This window comes from Condylostylus longicornis, unplaced genomic scaffold (assembly GCF_029603195.1).
Source record: "Condylostylus longicornis isolate FDR11 unplaced genomic scaffold, ASM2960319v2 ptg000008l, whole genome shotgun sequence".
In the NCBI taxonomy this organism is placed as follows: Eukaryota; Metazoa; Arthropoda; class Insecta; order Diptera; family Dolichopodidae; genus Condylostylus; species Condylostylus longicornis.
In genome coordinates, this window is record NW_026577977.1 from 1,190,425 (window position 1) to 1,207,899 (window position 17,475).

The 17,475-nt window shown below is 26.8% G+C and overlaps 1 long non-coding RNA gene across 1 annotated transcript; it reads right to left on the reverse strand.

Annotated features, from left to right (window-relative positions):
• Positions 1 to 273: 273 nt before the first annotated feature.
• Positions 274 to 1,749, reverse strand: LOC129618520 (uncharacterized). The gene is made up of 3 exons (XR_008697808.1): positions 1,318 to 1,749; positions 740 to 993; positions 274 to 673 (listed from the first exon to the last, which is right to left on the reverse strand). It is a non-coding gene; the product is annotated as an uncharacterized LOC129618520 (long non-coding RNA).
• Between the last annotated feature and the right edge of the window lie 15,726 nt (positions 1,750 to 17,475).

The following is a 17,475-nucleotide window of genomic DNA, read 5'->3' on the forward strand; positions in this document are numbered from 1 at the left end:
TACACAAATATTTTAGAAATTTCCAACAACAAATCATAATGCTTTTTCAATACCCTGACGTCAATCTTATTTTATTAATATTTTTAAAAATAAGTAAAAATTCGGGATATATGGTAATATAAAATATCCGGGAATCGATCGGAATGTATTTTGGAATGTTGAGGTAGGTATGCATTATTAAAATGGATTTTAATGAAAAATAACCTCTTATGCTTTTCTTGGGTTTTACTTTAATTACTTCTATAATAAAATCAATACTATTATGCTTACAAGAAATTTGAAAAAAAAAACGCATTTATAAGAATAACGAGCGGACATGAGCTTGGAAATTAGTACAAAACTATTTCAATTGTGTAATTGAAATTTCAGTAAAATTCAATTTCATTTTCATTTGGTTTTTTTGCTTTTACTTTATTATTGCTTACATTATGCTCTACTGCACCACATTTCTCTACAAGGAAATCACCACATCTTCTCTAACCATAGTCACAACCGTATAGAAATTTCCTACATTATGTATATCTAGGTTTTCTTTAACTAAAAATTCTTTTATTAACATTTCACTTTGAAACTGGTGTTGCCTACTTCCCCAAGGGCTATGACGCGGACTCTGCACTATATAGATTTCTTGTTTCTGTGTTAATACCACATGATAAGTCCTTCGCTATGATTTCTGAAAATAGAATAAATGTAATATATTTCATTACTAAGATGCCGGTTCTAAGTAAGACATACCCACCTACAATCATATACTGCCTACACATCTCGAACAGCTAATCTTTTTATTTGTCTTCTAAATATCTTGGAAACATTGACTAAGCTCAAACTTTAGTTGTGGCTTGGTTAACATTCCTCCCATAGTAAAAGTTACTGCCTCATAAGCCATTCAGCCGTCTCTTTTTCGAAACAATCGATGAAAAGAATCCCCTTTTTTTTTTTCGAAATCATTTCATGTTAAGGTGTTGGCCCGTTCTGCCGTTGTAGTTTTTTCCACTATAATAAAATAAATAAATTATTATTTTTAAATATTGTTAAAAGACAAAACTGAATTAAGTGCAACTTTTTATAACTGCACCATTTTGTAATTTTTGTGAAGAATAAAAACTTATTACCACTACTGTAACAAATGTTTTAGCTTCAATTATGTGAAAATAAATTTTCAAATTAAATTACGTAAAGTGGAAGCTAATAAAAAGTTCATTTTAAGTGTATTAAACAAGCTTTAGATCAAAAGAGGAAAAATTTTTATTACTTCATAATATTACTTGATATTAATCTTGCATGCAACAAATTTCTATAACATAATTTATTACTCACAGTATATTAAATCAGTGTGAAATATAAGATCTTATGCTACTACAAAATTACTTGTTTCCCTGTAAAATTGGTAGGTCTGGTATAATAAATTTTTCTATTCCTTTCTAACATAAAGAAAAAAGGATTTCGTAGAATTCTTAAAGAATTTCTGTAGATCGTTACTTCTTTAAAAAGATAATGTTGTATTAACAACTGACTGCACCTGCTTTACCAATAATTTAATATTTTAAAGAGTTAATATTCTTAAACTATCATCTATCTTCGAACTTCACTTTAACCTATGTTAAGCAGAACAACTAAATTTTTTTTGCAAGTATTTGCTTTTATTGTATTTTCATAAACACTTTTGCTGTTACTGTTATGCTTTGCATTTTACCGCAAAATCCAATTTACGACATCAATTTATCTTTTGGTGTAATAAAGTTTACATGGTTTTACTCGTGTTTAGAAGTCGTTGTATACTGAAAGTGCAACAAATTGTATGTACAATATGGTAAAGTAGAATAATCGTATTTAATAAAGAAAATAAAAATCACAGCTTTTTTGTAAATATGTAGTAGATACTCGTAGTTTAAAAAAAATCACTATTGTTTCTGTTAAAAAGATGTTAAATGTAACACGAATATTTTAAACAATGAAAACTAAAAATCGAAAGTGTTTTGTTAATTTTATTCAAATATTTTCAAATAAATTCAAGTAAAAATCTTTTTAAATTTTTGAACTTCTATAGAAGGGAAACATACACGTATATATGTGCATTTTGTAAATAAAAATATAGCTCCCTTAAAATTCAGCTGAATTCCTTCTTATCTGTGGAAATCTTCCATTTTTAAACTGCCAGGATCTTGACCCTCTGGCGTACAAAAGCTCGTGCAAGAAATTGAAATCAGGTCTTAGAATTGGTTTTCGAAAAAAACTGACCAATGCCGAAATTTATTTCCTCTTGGATAGGATATCAATTGTTAAATGATTAACTGAAGTTGAAAACAGAACAAGAATGATTTTCCGCGGCGAAATATCAGAATTCATGTAGAATACACACATTTAAATGGAACTGCCCCGAATTAAACGAAATTACCACCGCGAATTTAATCGCTGCCGGTGAAATAGAATAAATTCCAGTTAAGTGGTTCTGTTTTTACAATAAGTAATGCATTTTGACGCCCATAACTTTTTTTTTACGACGCTACGGGGAACGTCCCGTATACATTTACAATTATTTGTAATTATACTCTGGTTATTCCGACTGAAATGTGTAAAAACGTCTCAAATAGGATTCTTGGAATGTACCACCTGGAATGTAGTAATAATCCATATTTATATAAAGCCAAATAAAAGAAAATTTGGAATTTTTCTGTTTAAATTTTTAATTTGGAATTATGCAAATAATAAGCGTCCATAGACGGAAATATTATATAAACAATATGTACTTAACATATAAAAAGTTAAGTCTCCAAGTTACACAAACGTATCATAACTGTCAGGACAATTTACATGTACTATGAAAAATAACGATAAAAATAAATCATAAAATAATTATATTTAAAAACTATATTCTATCACACCCCATCTGTCAAAAAAAATATAGACTTCTTAAAAAAAAAAATTTTAAATCGGCTAAAAAGTCATGTTTTTTTCATGTTTTAGAATTAATTTAAATTTTTTAAGTACCTTCTTCCACTTCAAAACATTTTTAATAATCTAAAGAGAAAATATTCTTTTACATTTTCAAAGGGTTTCCCTATATGGAACTCTTATCGGATCAATAAAAATATGTTTCCCTTTGACTTCACAAGAATTTTTCTTTCGTACTATTTTTATACTAGATCCAATTTAAGATTTTTTTTTCGTTGCGGTAAACAAATAATTGTTCTAAGGTATTAATGATTTTTTTTTTGTATTCCTTTGAAATGGTTAAACTATGAAAAATATTTTTGAACAAAAAAAATTTAGAAGAAGCACTTATTCCATCTCTTTGCACATACATATTTTAAAACCCATTGGCTTATAAAAATATTTTATATTTTTATTGAAATTTGCTTCTATATTGTGATAATAAATTAAAACTATTTTTCAAACGAACGTACAAAGTATTTCCGTTTCGGCAGGTCATGTAAATTATAAGTAGCTACACACATCAGAAATAAAATTCACAATATTCCCAACTTTGTGATTGTGCAAAACGTTAGAACTTAGGAAATTGCAAATAGCATTATGTTATTTTCAAAAATCTTAATCTGTTATACTACAAGAAATAAATGAAGAGTTGCAAAATATTAAATGAATGAATTCGATCAGTCGCATAGGTTTGATTAGTTGTGCTTATTGATACTCATTGCTTAACCGTTATTAATTTTAGTAGCAATTTGTCTAAATTTTTTCCGACTTTAAGGTCAATAATCTTATAAACAGTTTCAATTTAAAATGTTTGACCCAAATGATGAATATTTGACAATCAAAATATATGTGACGTACCCTGTACAATGTTATACATAAATATATTATAAATTTATTTGTTCATTTGTTTAATACAGATTATATAACAGTATTATGTACATAATTATATAAAAATTTCTTTAATTCATTGTTATGCGAATAAATTTCTCATTGAATAATCAAATAAATATTCTTTGATTGTAAAATGAAAGATCAAAATTAGAAGCGACCAAGAATTAGCTATGAATATAGCTAATTTTATTCTATGAATATAACTATGTTTTAATTAACGAAATTGTTTTGGTTTAGTGGCTTAAGGGTTAAATCGTTTTTTTTTCATTTACCAAAAAATTTGTAAAATTTTGAAATTTTTTCAATTCATTTGAAATAGTTTTCAAGTAATTTCAAATAAATATCTTGGAATTTCTAACTCTCAAATATTTAAATAAATACTCAAAAATATAAAATTTTTTTATATCACTTAATTGTATTCAAAAATTTGATTTAATTTCCAAGAGTTTACGAAAATAAGTATTATAATAGCGAAAAATATTTTACACTCAAAATAACGCAGAGTATGGCTGTATAACTTTCTTTAAAATAGCACCAAACAATATAGCTGATCCGCGTACTAACGTGCCTATATACATACGTATTAATGTGAACACAAAATCGTAAAAATTCGATAAAATGACGAAATAATATTAATTCAAATGAAAAATGACTAGTGTAATTAAATTATTTCCCAGTACTGAATGAATAATAATTAAAATTGACACCGATTAATCACGAACAGAATTTGTATTGTATGATTAGATTTTCTATATGTGATCCTAGAATAGTTTGAGAAATTAAAGCTGTAATGGAGATTAACTCTATAATATTTTTAAGCTTAACATACATACATAAATACATAATGCATTAAAGAACAAAATCTGCTACGATTTGATGCAATCAACATTTTGCATCTAATTTAATGGCTCTCTAGTCGATTATAAAATTATAAATAACAAGAGAGAAAATAATTATTTAAGTGCTAACTTCAGACAGCAAAATAATTTGATTTATTTAAAAAAAATCATTAATAAAGAAATATTATAAAAACAAACAACACCCATATTTCAAATTATTTTACAAAAATAGCGTTATCAATTTTTTTTCTGATATACGCATACAAAACAATTCTCAATCAATTTTGTATTTTAAATTGGAATTTCTACTTGCTTAAAATGTAATTAAATTGTAGGCATTTCATTATTTTTATTATTTAGTAATGAAATTTCTTACTTAGCTATTGGAAGTTATAAAATAGTTTAGTACAAAATGAATTTGTTTTTAATATTTTCAATAATATTCTTATATAATATTCAAATATCTGTTGGTACTAAGGCATTTTGGGGTCAAAATACTACAGCAACATTAGAAGAACTTGATGCAAAAAATTATGATCTTGAAATATTTTCAGATGGTTTTCAAACTCATACAGCAAAAGTAGCTTTTCGATTAAAATTCAATTCAAGTCAAATTGATATCAATGAAGGAATAAAAATATTTTCGTTAAAATCTAAAAATAAAAATTTCATATGTTTAAAATATTTTAGAAAAGAACAAACGGTAATCTTTCAATTACAAACATTAGATGATAATTGTGAAGGTCATGGTTTTCAAGTGAAATATAATAATATTAATTTTAAAGATGGTGAATGGAATTACTTAGTTTATAGAATTGGTAGACATTATTTAAAATTATGGATTAATTGTGAATTAAAATTGAATTCAGATGGTTATTTAAGAACAAATATAATATATGATGAAAGTTTTTTAATAAATTTTATAAATCCTATACTGAAATATGGTAAACATGATCAAATTGAATATAATACAGCAGTTGCTATTGAATCTCATACTGGTATGAGTTTTTTCTCTTCTGAAGACAAATATATATGTGAACAATTTTTCAAAATAAATGAAACAAAATATATTAATATGGAAAATTCTCAAGGAATCTATTATCCTCTTATTGAATTTTCATCAACTCTAAAAAAATATAGTACACCTGGTGTTTATTATGAAATTAATCAAAGTACAAGTAGATCAATATCTGAACATTTCGAAGATGGTTTAGAAAGGGATCATACTTTTGAAATGACATATCGTATTAAAAAATTTCCATCAGCAAATTATTCACATTTTTATATACAATTATGGTCAAATGCTGAATCACAATTTACATTAACATTAAAAGCTAAAAGAAATATTATAAATATATATGGTAGTGCATATGATGATGAAGAACATCTAAAATTTTATGTAATTGAATATCGATCTGATAAAATCTATAATACTGAATGGCATACAATTAAATATAATTTAGAAAATGGTACATTTAAAATGTGGATGGATTCAACATTATTAACAGATACAAAAGGTGAAAGTAGTTTTAAATTGGTGGGACGTTTAAATCGAAAAAATACATATTCATGGTTTGATTCCGAGATAACAATTTTAGAACCAAGATCAAATTTACAAGGTATCTTTAATAATACACCAATATTAAATATTCGTAATATGAAATTTTATGGTACTGCAATAACAACAAATAATACAAAAATATCATTGGAACCGGATGAAAATGGTATTAATGAAAATGATTTTAAAATGTCATCACTTTTTAAATTAATGACACGTTCAGTTTTTATTAAACTTTAATTTTTAATATTATTTATTAGTTTAAATAAAGCATTCACTGCCAATTATATTTGTCTTACTTTAAGACTTGTTTGTTTGTCGAATTTAACAATTTTTTTTAAGAAATAATGTGTGTGAATTGAACTATTAAAATTGTAATAAAAGTTAAAAAATTAAACTAGAGTATCAAATTTTTTTTTAGAACAAACGAATTAAAATAAGCCATAGTCTATTAAAATAAGCCATAGTCTATTCCGAAATAAGTGTGAAAATATGTAAATTTTCGATTTCTATCTTAATAAAAAAATAGTGTTTTCCTAACTAATACAGTTGCAATTAGGAAATGTAAAAATGAACGAATCATCAATAAGAGTTCAACATAGAAACTAAAGTACAAATCTGACATTATATTTTTTTTTCGTACATACATATTTACATTCATTCACAAACTAATTTATTACAAAAATAAACAAAGCTAAAATTACTCTCATGAATGAGATTAATCAGTTCAAAAATTTGATTTTCTCTTCTATTTGTTTATGTTCTAATTTTACACATATTACCGGTACTAATTAAACTTGTATATACATACATAATATGTATATGTAGTGATAAAACATAGCGATATTTAAATTATTTGCAGAATCGATAGATCGGAACGGTTCAAAAAACTCAACAAATTTTAGGTACAGTGAACTCTTTCTAAGTACTTAAGTATAGATTAACAATGTTTGCGTTGAAAGGAAGGTCATTCATTTCGCCTGAGAAAAGCGAAGATTCTCTTCGTATCGTATAAGTAGAAATTATACGAACTTTAGAGCACACTTTTACAATAACATCCTACTAGAAGGTCATTTAACGCGTTAATACCTAGTTATTTTTATGCTTTAATGAATCTTAAAAAAGGGAAAATTATTAATGATATTGTATCTCCAATATACCATTAACAAGATTAAAATTAATTGATACTTAATATTATATCGACTAAAATCGATTTTTCTTAATTGAAAGTACCCCCATTTTTAGAACAAACTTTGTATGGATGTGTTAATTAATATAATCACATTTTTAGAAAAAAAAATATAAAATTTCTAGATAACGTTGATATTTCTGTTGATTTTCAAATGACCCACATTCATTTTATAAAAAATATCAAATAACACTAAAAGCTAGAAATTGATTAATTAAAGCTTAACATACTTTTTTATAGTTACAAAAAATTTAGTAACAAAATAATCTTTTTCGGTAACAGGAAGAAAATAAAATTTAAATTCAATGAAATGAAATTTTTTATAATATTAAAAATTCTTAGTGTAATTAATATTCAAATTTATCAATGCTGGACCTACAATTTTACTAAAAATATATCGATTGATGAGCTTAATGAATCAAATCGTGATTTACATTTACTTGAACATGGATTTGTAACACATGTAGCACGTATTGGTTTACGTTTAAAAACCAATTCAAATAATGAAATAAAAATACTAAATTTAAAATCTCGAAGTCAAATGTCAATTATTTATTCAAAAAATGAAACCGAATTAATGTTTTATTTTCGTGGTGATGCAGATTTTGATGAAAAACCAAGTACTTGGTGGTTAAAATTTCCTCTAATAAATTTAAATGATAATCAATGGCATTATATTGTGTATAGATTTGGTGAAGAATATTTTAAACTTTGGATTGATTGTAAATTAAAAAGAAATTATAATCATGAATATAAATCGAAAATAAATATTAATAATGATATTATGTATAATTTTGAGAGTCCAGTTTTAGAATATGGCGATGTCCAACAAATAGAATATAATAAACCGATAACTTTCCTTAAAATACCATCGAAAATTAAGGAAATGGATTTTGATCGTAACTTATGTAAGACACAATTTAATTTAACACAATCAGAAAATTTATTTAATAAAAATGAATACGAAGGAAATTATTATCCAATTAATGATGTAGTGGACTCCTTAAATTTATTTACTATACCGGGATTATATTATGAACTTAGTAAAAGTATAAGTTATGATGTTTCAGAATATTTTGAAAATGGTATTGATAAAGATCATTCATTTGAAATTGTCTATAGAATTAAAGAATTTAATAAATCAAATAATACACATTATTTAATAGTTTTATCATCGAATAGTGGTGCACGTTTTACTTTATCTTTAAATAGAAAACGTCAAGTATTAAGAGTATCGGGTTGTGCTAATATAAATGGAAAATTTATTTGGCATAATACTGAATACTGGGCTCATAAAATTTATAATAATGATTGGCATACAATAAAATATATTTTAAAAGGTGGCATTTTTTCTCTTTGGATTGATGGGATATTATTAGAAGACTATCTTGGTTTCAAACATGTTGATTTTCAATTTAACGGTTATGACAAACAGAATTTATGGTATGATACCGAATTAATGTTATTGGAACCGAAATCAAAATATAATCCAGATATACCAATATTAAATATAAGATATTTAAAATATTCAGGAGTAGCTGTAACATCAAATAATACCGATATATTGACAAAATCTATGATTACTAATGAGAATGAGAATGGAAGGGAAACTGAAGAGAAATGTATGTTTAGAGCATTATTAAAAGTTTTTCTACGTTTGGCTATGTCAAATAAAAGTTGAAATTAACCCTCCTTTATACCTTGTGTAGAAACCTACACAAAAAGTTTTTTATTTATGAATTTTGCGGCAACTATTGTCACCAAAATCAAGAAACTTCATGACTTTGTTAGTTTCTCTATTTAACACCAGAAACACATAATTTTAAAGACTTTAAGGTAGATCTCACTGCTTAATTTAAAAATATCTCTTTTTGTCCCATGTGTGTAGATTTCTACACATATGAGATTTTTGGTTATTTGATGTCATATTGTTTGTATTTATAAACATAACGGGATTCAATGTCATTTTCTGAACCTATAGAAGCTCACTCAATAATATTATTTCAGTATATTATTATTTCAGTAATAGTTTTTGTGAATTTTTTATTCTTTTCAATAAAATCTAAGTTTTGTAACTTATTTTCCAAAAAATGTCGAGTTTGAGATTTCTTTGTGATGAAGAAATAGAAGATGTTTTTGGAGAAAGCAGCGGTGATAACGATAGCAATTTTGGTTATGATAGTACTGAATTAGTTTTAAATGAAGACGAAGATTTAAACTACTTATTATCAGATGATACTGATAGATCTGATAGCGATGAAAACCAAAGTCAGAATGAAGAATATGAAGAAAATAATAACGAAATCGTTGATCCATTATTCATTTCAAAAGATGGTCGAATATGGAATTCTGAACCTACTTCAAATTAGTCTGGGCGAATAAGATCTGAAAATATTATTACTCTTCCACCAGGTGTTACCAGATATGCTAAATCTCGAATAGATACGCCAAAAGATGCGTTTTGGATTTACTTTCCTAAACAAATTGAAAAAATTATAATTGAAAATTCAAATGCATTTGGTCAAGCAAAATATGGACTTCAACTTTTCAAATATAGAAATTGATTCAAATTTGCTTTACGCATATATTGGAATTTTAATTTTAGCTGGCGTATATCGATCAAATAATGAAACAACCGATGAATTATTTGATGAAGATAATGGTCGACCAATATTCAGGGCTATAATGCCACAAAAAACACTTCGTTATTTGAATAGCATCATTCGTTTTGACAACACAATGAGTAGAAGACAACAAAGTTCATCTGATAAGTTTGAACCAATTCGAGATTTATTTGAAAAATGGAACAACTTGTTGCCAAATTTTTACAATCCATATGAGTCTGTTACTGTAGATGAACAATTATTAGGATTTAGAGGAAAATGTCCATTCCGTCAATATAATATGCCATATAACCAGCAAAATATGGTCTAAAATTTTGGATGTTAGTGTGCTCTAAAACGTACTACGTATGGAGAATTCAACCTTACCTTGCAAAACTTTACCTTGGCTTGAAAGGACATATCAGCACTAAATGCATATATAGTTTACAACGAAATCAATTAAAATTGGCAACAAGCACAAAAAAACACAAAAAGAAGAAATTTCCTTCGTGAGTTGGGGATTTCACTTGCAAAACCATATATGTCAAATAGAACTGGAAACCCTACATCGCAATCGTCATTATCACTGCTTCAAAGTATAACAGAACAGGATTCTAATTTTGAAAACGAAGCCCCAGCTTCAAAACGCCTAAAAACCATTCCAGAAGAGTTCAAAGGAAGAGGTAGATGCCACATTTGCTACGAAGAAGATTCAAAGAAAAAAAATAACGTACATGAGACAATCTGCTGTTGTTGCAAAAAACCATGTTGTAAAGCAGAGCACAATAGATATGTTTACACAAAATGTTTTTCAAATAAATTAATTTAATATATTTTCACCTTTTTCTACATTTTGATTCGAATAAAGTATAAAAAAATAATAGATATTTCATATGTGTACAAGTCTACACATGAAGTATAAAAACGTAGTTTTTTTTTAAGAACAAAGGAGGGTTAAATAAATTTTTTTTAGTACAATTTTCTAATTTTTATTTTTATAGCAAAAAATTATTGGATTACAAAACAGAGCCTAAACATGTAAACTGTTGAAGTACTTACTTATCTCTCATTATTGTCAAAATTATGTCAAATTATTAAAATTTTAAATGTGATACGTAAAACCCAAATGAAAATTAATAATATTCGAAGTAACTTTAAAAGAAAACAAAATTTTTTATAAATTTTAAAATTATCATAAGCATAGCATATACCCTGGATTTTTATCATACGAAAAAAAATTATAATATTCTATGTAAAGCATAACCAATTTTAATTAAATTACATGTGCATTAAACTAACAATACTGGTCAGCCAACAGCACATTTTAAAACAAAAATTAACTCTAACTATTTATTATGACATCCGCACATCTCTCTGTGCAAGTGATTATTTATACACACACATGTAGTTTTTCAATTCTCTCATAATAAAATGAAATTTTACCAATTTTATGTGCCCATATAATATTCTAATTAACTATATTACATAACATATATTTTAGCTTTGCATGTATGTTTAGTGTAATATGTGATTTACCAAAATTTTATATATGAAACCACTTAAACTTTACTATAACTAATGAATTGAATTATATTGAAGTTCATCCTACAATAATGCTAAAAACGTGATTCATTTCGTTTTCATAAGTAGACATACACTTGTATAGCTTTCATGGATTTAATATGATCCAGGATGGAAACGTTATGATGACGATGATAATAATACTGGTGATGAAGTATTTAAAAGCTAAAAGTTAAAAACATTTCTGAAAATTTTTCAATCAAAATGAAAAAAAAAATCGTTAGAAGAAAATTTATTATGCTTGTCGTCCGATAAGTTATGACCAAAATACCTATAAAAATTACTTTAATATATCTTTTTTTCTTATTTTTTTTTTTATGATGAAAAATTGAAAATTAAGTGAATAAAATATGTCACCGTCATAAAAAAAAATAAAGTGAAAATTTGCTATACTGATTTTTAATATCTTTAATAATAATATACCCTTAGAATAAGTAAGTAAGTAAGTAAGTAAGTATGAGTGTAACAAAATCCTAAAGTAATAAATTATGTTATAATAAATTGTTACATGAAGGGAAGTATAAATCACACAAAAATTTTCATGCAACTATATGCCATGTCCGGACATTTTATGATTATGAATGAGTAATAAAATTATGTTGGAAGAAGAATATAAATTTTCATTGTTAAATAATAATTAGCTAGTATTGGTGATAAGATCACTTTATCTTTTTTGAATTTTAAAAATTTCCTACTGTTATATTTTAGAAATATCAACCTTTTTATTTTATAGTTTAATTTTATGGTTGAAACCAGCTCTATCCTCAACTCTTCGGGGAAGACCCCCGCCCCCATCCGTATAGGTGGACAACCCCTCATGCATGCATAACCCTTCCGCACTCTAATCCTCTAGTTGGTATATGGCAGACAAAATCAAGCCTAATTCCCATAGGCCGCATTCCATATTTTCCCAAAATCCTACTGTGTGTGTATTCCCTGTTTTTAAGTATGCCCATCGCTTGTAGGCTCAAGGCACTCCTCGCAGCCACCGTTTTCACCTGATCACTCATCGGATCCAAGTCGAGAATAACCTCCAAACCCAAAGTGGGTGTAGTACGCAATGCACTAGTCACCCCAACACACGCCATACGCTGCACCCTCTCCAACTTCCTCCTCTCCCTATCTCGAAGCACCGCTGGCCACCAGACCAATGCCCCATGAACCCCCCATTTGCTTGGTTCACAGAAAGACCGCATCCCCGCGCCCAGCCATCCAGTCTATCAAGACCCCACTGACAAGATACTTACCTTACAAGATCGCCACATTATTCGCATAGGCAGTTACTCTACACCCGCTATTCCCCATGAGCCTAAGATAACCTTCCATAACCAGGACCTACAGATATGGCGACAGGATCTCCCTGAGGGGTGCCTCTCACCGACACCATCCTCAGTCCCAGAGCTCGAGCAAGACCTACTGTCTTGTTGACTGTGGATGACAAAGACCGCGACAACGCCCGCACCTCTTCGTCGTTATTCCATTCAGTAGCATTACGTTCCTCAAGGCCGGTTGCCACCTTGAAGCACGGTCCCACTGGCGACTTAGCATCTCCTGTGTCTAAGCCCACGCCGCCCGTCATAAGTCCGGACGATACTTGTGCTGATATCCCAGTATTCTTTTCAACACTCCTTCTCGACATCCTTCATAATAGTTGGGTTTTCTGATTCTCTTGGTTCTTCAGACCTCGCCCTCAACCTTATCGGCATGGTTGCACCGGCCACTTACTGTAAGGTGTACAGTATCCGCTGACATCGCTCTTTGGTTCTTTAGTCCCACATAAGCCTCCCCACCGCGACAAGTTGGAATCCCTCGGGTAGTAATTGATATATTAATGCAACGACATACATATTCAGGGTGATTCTAAAATTATACAACAACATATACCATTGGGTAGAAGATCGAAAATGGGTAAAACTTTTGTTGCTGACTGGTTACTAAATCTCAAGGGTAAAACTTGATTTTCCCTGAAGTTCGAACGCTTGGTATTCCGAAGGTACTTAAAATTCTGAATCAAGCAGCATGTCTATTTTAAGCCCTTTCAGAAACTGTTTATTTGAAGCTCTTATCTTCTTCAAAATGCAAGTTATCATCCAAAAACCTTGAATAAGTAAGATTCCGTGAAAATTCGTTAAAATCCCTGGAAATCGGAATTTTACGAAATTAAAAAAATTATTAAATTTAAATCAATACTCGTAAAATTATATTAATGATTTAGTTGCGATCAAGATCTCAAATCATGTCTCAACAACAACTGTAAATATAAAATTCGAAATTAGTCATATTTTTTAAATATATGTATATATTTGTACTTAAATATAAAATTTTGAGAAAATCTGACATTCACTCTCAAGTCTTTAATATCTGAAAATTTGCTCAGTTATTGATGTAGCCAAAATAAATCATGTTGAAATCTTGAAGTATTAATTTCAGTGCGATCACAATACCTTCTTAATACACGCATATAAAATACATATGGTAAATTTCTTGGATCACTTAAGTGATTTAGCGAATAAAACGAGTTATAAAGTGAATAAACAAATAAATAAATAAACAAACAAACAATTTCAAATAATATCCTGTAATCTTATCAAAACATTTACAACATCTAAATATTAGTCTTAAACTTCATTATACATTATTTATGTTTATCCTTATTTTCTTATCATGCATACCTACTTATATTATACAAAACATGCCTTTTGTTATACATACGTATATATATACATATTTATACATCGTATACCTTGTTTAAATACATACACTTAAATATATATGTAAAGAAAAATCTCTTGATAATTTTCATCAATGTCACATCAAGGAAAATATTATTATTTTGAAGCAATTGAACATAAAAGAGAAAGTAAATTGATATCAATAAAAATTGATACATCCTAAATATATGTAACAACGTAAATATGGTACAAATACATATACATATATAAGTACTTAAGAATAATTGTATATCTACCTACAATAAATTATGATATTATTTATTTATATAAATGGTACCTGTGTAAATGACATATTCAAGCAAGAACAAAATATATTAAATATAAATTTCCACGTGTATAGAGATGTGTGTATTTAGAGAGTACATGTACATCTTATATAATTCGCAAGTATAAGGAAAAAATCAGTAAAACCATGTCAGTAAAATAATCTGTTGTCTCACTAAGCTTAAAATTTTTATATTTAGATATACGTAGCATATATAAACGATATATAAATATATAGAACACTGTTTAAGTAATATGATAAGTTTCCTTTAAGATAAACATACATACAAACATGTATATTTTATAAAAGGTAAGTACATACTACATACTTCATGTATACGTACCTTCATACTATATATTACATAAAAAAAGAAATCGTTTTGCATTTGAAGGTTACGTTTAAAAGCAGTAAAACAGGTTTTTTTTAACGGTATTACGTTGTGTATCATAACTGTTAGAGACTCGTTTACACTTATATACCGTATATTATTTGTATACACAGGAAAAAATTATAAATATTTACAAATTCTGATCATAACAGTTCAGTGTCGAATATTCAAAGCAATTCAGGAAAATTTGATATGAATGGCGAATGCTTCAAATTATAAAAATTATAGTTCCATATTGTGAAAAATCCAAAATACTATGTAGTACATACATAATAAAATGTGTAGGTATACGTAATAAACGTTGGTAGTAATGAATAATCAGTAATGATGACCAGTTTACTGCTCAAACTTTTGCATCTTATACGAGATTTCTTAAAAATGCTCAACTCTAATTTTTTCCAATTTAGTCGTTTTGGATAGTGTATATGTGTGTATTTTTCGTACACTTTCTTTTATTTTGTACATATTATAATAGATTATAAAAAATTTTTAACAGAATTTGACGGTTATTTCTTTCAGTGTAAATCCTTTTTGTGTATAAATACCAATTTACGTATACCTTCGTTTTGGGTTTTATTTTCAATCATTTCATTTTCTTTTATATATGTATATAGAATAATGTGCGAATACGAAAATTTATTTTATTGGTCCTTCGAGTAAATCTTCCAAAAAGATTTACTTAAACAAAGTATAATCTGCTTTGAATATATACAATATAACAATACAATAAATTTCATGTAAAATATTTTGTATGTATATACGATAATATTATTATGATAAATTATAGTATATCAACAAAACATTTACAATAAAATATAAAATTATTATAACAAATAAACAATATTCTATATAAACGCCCTACATTCTCAACGTAAAGTTGAAATATCATAATCGAGTTTAATATTATACAGTACGTTAAGATTACACGTTAGTCAAATTTCTCAAATATTGAAGATCTATATGTAGCTTTTATTTCGACTATATTATAAAACGCAATTCAAACTCATAACAGAAAATATAATAGGAAGACATTTTCTTCAACGAAAAAAATATTAGATTTTTTTGAATATTTTCAATAATATTGTATAAGAACTCTTTGTATTTGATAATTGAAATTTTTTAACAATACCAAATTGTGTGGCAATGAAACAAGATTCCAAAATCATAATAATGTGAACTTGAATATACATAGTTAGGTACATGTATTTTTGTTGCTATTAAGACCAACATGGTTATAATGGAATCAATAATTAGTTCCGAAGTAAAATTCCAGTGATAACAGAAAAAAATGTGATTTGGTCAGCATATAACCAATGTGTATTGCCTAGTTTAGTGAAAGTCTTTCTAAAAAATAGTTTTTTTGCGTTTCCACACTATGAAGAAATGCGTCCCCACCGAAAACTTGACAACTAAAGAGAAAAGCTGAAGTTTCTCTAAACCGGTTGTTGTATTGGTTTGTAATTTCTTATTTAAAATTGTACCAACATATTTAAAAATACTTAAATTTTCAATATGAAAAATGAAAAATCAGCTCCGAATTCATCTAAGCATACGAAATTATTTCCGATACAGGAATAACAAAGACCCTTACAAAAATCTATTTTAAATAGATTTATGTATTTTGTGGAAAAGTACCGAACTTATGTACAAATATTCCGAAATTTAACACAATAACTTAACATATACGTACTTATGTATTTTTAAAATTATTAAATTTTGTATTAGCAAAACATATAAGAGCACTTAAATATGCTATCAATATTTTCTTTTTTTATTAATTTGAATTTACAAAGAATTTAAGGAATTAAATCAAAAGAATCTAGTCTTGTAGCTCTTATAGATATTTTGTGTACATAAATATTTTATTCTAATTATTTTAAATAGATACTTATAAGATTTAATTTTGAATTTCGATGTATTTTAAAATTATAAAAATATTTCAATAATTAATAAAAATCTTAAAAAAAAAATAATAAATAAATTGAAAGAACAAAAAGTCATATAGAAGCTTCTTAAATATAAAATTCATATGAAAATATTATTTTTATTAATTTTTTTAGCAATGCAATCATAACTAGAGTAAAAAAAACTTTTCAAAAACACAAGCACTTTCAAAATTACGTACTTTTATTTTAGGATTTTATTAATTTTTACATAACTTAGACATTATATTTTACAACTTGTAAAATGTATTTTAGAGTAGACTTTCTATAACAATCAAATTGTCTAGGCACACGCGCACGTGGATTTGTATACCTATACAAATCAACTTGAATCAGCATATTAAGCTTTAACTAGACGTTTAATTAGAAAAAACATACTTGTTCCCAAATATATACTCTTTACGATAGAAGGCTGAAATTTCATTTGTATATCGATATTAACTAGCAACTAATTTTCGTAGAATAAAATTTATAACCCTACTAGCTCCCAAAACCCTAAATATGCCATTTTTTAACTATTTATTTTAAAAAACCACAAAAATTTTTTAAATT